A 4087-nucleotide genomic window follows, 5' to 3' on the forward strand; every position below is an offset into this window, starting at 1 on the left:
TTTTGCATATCTAAAATATAAGAGCTTACTCTTTTTAAAAAATGTAACTAGCCACCACTATACCATTTTACCTATCTTAATATTGTCAAATACCCACTTAATGTTCAAATTTCCAATTATTTCATAAATGTAATAATTATTTTACAGTCCTTTTATGACTAAGGGTTGAAATAAAGCCCATGCATTGCAATTGGTATAAAGTCTATATGTTTCCTCCCACCCCTCAATCTACTGTTTTTCTTTTTACAACTTAATTGTAGGAGAAGTCAGGATGTTTGTCTTGTAAACTTCTTACAGTGTTCGCTGTATCTCATAGTTTACATCTTCCTCTGCCTTCTGTTTTTCCTGAAAACTGTTATATGTAGAGACTTGATAAAACTCAAGTACCATTTTATTTTGCTTTTTGACCAGACACTTACATGGCATTCTTCTACCCAATGCCTCTCTCTTTGAAATATTAGCAGTCATTGTTCATCAATGACTAGATCATTAATAAAGATGAGATTAAAAAATGGTGATACTCTAGTGCTATGATAATAATTCTTCTACATTATTAGTTAGAACCCTTCTATAAAAAGAAACATTTCTTCAGTTATTATTTAATTATCCAGAGTACAGTTTGAAAAGGCAGGAAAAATGCTGATTATTTTAGCTAATATACATTTGATAAATAGTAACTAAGTGAAAAACTCATTCTCTTGTGTGTGAAGGTTTATTTTCAAGTATAATAATAAATACAGTCTGGTATTGGCACAGACATATAAGGGGCAAAGCAACAAAATGACTTAGGTCCACAATAAATATTTATCAAACTTCTGCAATTCTTTATTGAATTAACTGGCAACCAGAAGAAGAATCAGAGCATTATCAGCAATCCAGAAACCTCTCTCTTGTTCCTTTCGATTACTACTCTTTCTGAAAGGCAAGCACTATTCTGATGTCCAAGAGCTGCCTGTATCATACTTCAAATAAATGGAATCATATGGTAAGTACTCCATAGTATTTGGCTTCTTTTGTTCAATACTGTATTTATGAAATCCAGTCATGTTGTTGTATCCAGTTATAAATCATTTGTTCTTATGGTCTGTATAATCTACCATTTTCATAAGCACTGTTGCAATGCTGAGCATAGAGCAGATTAAAAAAATTGTGTCTCTGCTTTACTGGAGCTTACATTCTGGTGAATAAAATCCATGAAGATATATATATATGTGTATATATATATATATATATATATATGCTATTTGGTCAATTCAGTTGTGTCTCTGTGCAACCCTATAGACTGCAGCCTGCCAGACCCCTCTGTCCATGGGATTCTTTAGGCAAGAGTACTAGAGTGGGTTGCCATGCCCTTCTCCAGGGGATCTTCCTGACCCAGGGATGAAACCTGGGTCTCCTGCTTTGCAGGCATATTTGTTACCACTGAGCCACCAGGGAAGCCCATATTATATAAGAGCTGCATATATGCAACGGTTGGAATATTGAATTCATGGGGCCGAGATCATTTGTTTCCATTTGGAAACCAAAAATAGAGCTCTGTTTTATGTCATACACACAAAAATAATTCAAAGGTATTTAAAGCCAAATCTTTTATAAGAATAATATTTATTAATTATAAATATTTATTAAATATTTACTTATACCAAGCACTTTTCTAGGTATTAGGGATACATTAGTAAAAATAACATACAAAAATCCCTGCTCTTATGAAGCATGCATTTAATGTGGTAAGACAGACAATAAAAACATAAACAAATAAATTATATATTAGAAAATTATAAGTGCTCTGGAGAAAAGCAAAGCCAGTGGGAGTAGGGGGTGGGTAAAGAGTGTCTGCAGAGAAAGGGATAGGATTGTAATTCTCAATAGGATAGCAAGGAATATAGCAGAAAATTCTTTGTAAGTGTAGAGTAGGAAGGATTTATGAAATAAGATTTAAAAAACCTAAATCAGAAAAGAAATGTTTGATTAATCTGACTACAGTAGAGGAGAAATGTTTACTCCTCAAAAGCGAAATAAAATTAAAAAGAAAATGAGAAGATATTTGCAATCCATATAATCAACCCAAGGACTAATATCCAGAATAGAATCAAAAGCAATTCTACAAATTAATAAGAAAAATCTGACCAACTACCGGGAAAAATATCAATAAAGGATATAAATATGCAATTCACAGGAGAAGAAACCCAAATTATGACTAAACCTTTGGGGGGAAAAGTGCTGAATATCAAGAAAAATGTGAATTCAACTTACAATCATTTCTAATTTAGTACAGTAAGTCCAAACACGTTCCATTCCTAAAGCACATTTGTAAGTTCAATTTGCTTTTGAGTCCAACAAACTAACACAATCAGATGCATTGTTCTATACTGCAATAGGTTTGTAATACTTTTCACACAAATAATAGATAAAAAAACAAACACAAAAATAAAGAAAGCGTTCTTGATCTTACAGTACAGCCCCTCGAAAACCACAGTAGTGCAGTAGCAGAGCTGGCACGCAGGGGCTGGCATCAAGAGAGCCGCCAAGAAGAGCTACTGACTGGAAGCGGGAGTGGAGGGGGGAGATATCAGAACTGAAGGGTCACCAGCAATGGGAGACAGAGGGCAAGCTGCGGTTTCACTCATGCCCCACGTTAATGGCACAGGTTCTGGTCCCTTGCTGGATTCAATTCTATCTTCAGTTCAGTTCAGCTCAGTTCAGTCGCTCAGTTGCGTCCAACTCTTTGCGACCCCATGGACTGCAGCACTCCAGGCCTCCCTGTCCATCACCAGCTCCCGGAGTTTACTCAAACTCATGTCCATTGAGTCGGTGATGCCATCCAGCCATCTCATCCTCTGTCATCCCCTTCTCCTCCTGCCTTCAATCTTTCCCAGCATCAGGGTCTTTGCAAATGAGTCAGCTCTTCGCATCAAGTTGAAAACACGATCCAGTGATGTTTGGGTAGTAGCTCTTTTTTTTCTTGTTCTAGACGACACAGTACCACTGGATTGTATTCTGAATGGCTGCTGCAACCTTCATGTACCAGATCCTGTACCTCCAAACCTCACAGTGCCTCCTCAATAAAGAACATTCCCTTGCCGTTTCCTGCATCCTGAATCTCTTTGGGTCTTCAGCTTTATCTTCTTCCTCTTGTCTCTCTTTGTCCTTTCTCTGGACTTTCAATTCCATCGGGTCTTTGTAAGGAAGCTCCTTGTGTTGCATGGCAAGGAGTTCACAAAGTTGCCCTCTTGCATACTTACCTCCAGCTTCTCACTGAGGGTCACCAAGTCTCTGAAGACTTCTTCAGACTCCTCAGTAAATATAAGCCTTTGTCTCCAAGTTTTGAGGCCTTAGAAGATAAAAAAAGAAAAAAAATAAGGTGGGAAAATGTGAACTGAGGAAACTTGAAATGCCACCCAGCCAAGTTGTTGTCTGATTACTTAAGAAAAAGAAATCCAATTTTTGGATGACCCAGGACCCTTGTTTCCTATTTTCCTTCTTGATGCTTAATTAATACTCATTTCAACTCAATGCTTACTGATATTCCATCAGAAGTGGTGTAATTCGCATTTGTCAAAAATGGTTACTCTTTAAAACTGATGTAAAAATGAATCATCTTGTATGTAATGGGTATGTGATGGGTGGCTGAAATAGCTCAGTTGGGAGAGTGTTAGACTGAAGATCTAAAGGTCCCTGGTTCAATCCCAGGTTTTGGCAACTGTTTCTGACCCTTTGGGCTTCTCTGATAGTTCAATTGGTAAAGAATCTGCTTTCTATATAGGAGATCCACTGACCCAGACTTCTGGGTCAGGAAGATCCACTGAGAAGGCATAGGCTACCCACTCCAGTATTCTTGGGCTTCCCTTGTGGTTCAGCTGATAAAGAATCCACCTGCAATGTGGGAGACCTGGGTTCAATCCCTGGGTTAGGAAGTTCCCCTGGAGAAGGGAAAGGCAACCCACTCCAGGATTCTGGCCTAGAGAGTTCCATGGACTGTACAGTCCATGGGTCACAAAGAGTCAGACATGATTGAGCGACTTTCACTTTCCCTTTCTGTATGTTTTGTCAAACATTCTGTATGTGATGTCAAAGTGAGCTTTCAAAA

At 37.7% G+C, this 4087-nt stretch overlaps 1 non-coding gene across 1 annotated transcript; it reads left to right on the forward strand.

Annotated features, from left to right (window-relative positions):
- The first annotated feature begins 3626 nt into the window (after positions 1-3626).
- On the forward strand, positions 3627-3699 carry TRNAF-GAA (transfer RNA phenylalanine (anticodon GAA)). The gene has a single exon. It is a non-coding gene; the product is annotated as a tRNA-Phe (tRNA).
- The last annotated feature ends 388 nt before the right edge of the window (positions 3700-4087 follow it).

Source organism: Dama dama, chromosome 21 (genome assembly GCF_033118175.1).
Source record: "Dama dama isolate Ldn47 chromosome 21, ASM3311817v1, whole genome shotgun sequence".
Lineage (NCBI taxonomy): Eukaryota > Metazoa > Chordata > Mammalia > Artiodactyla > Cervidae > Dama > Dama dama.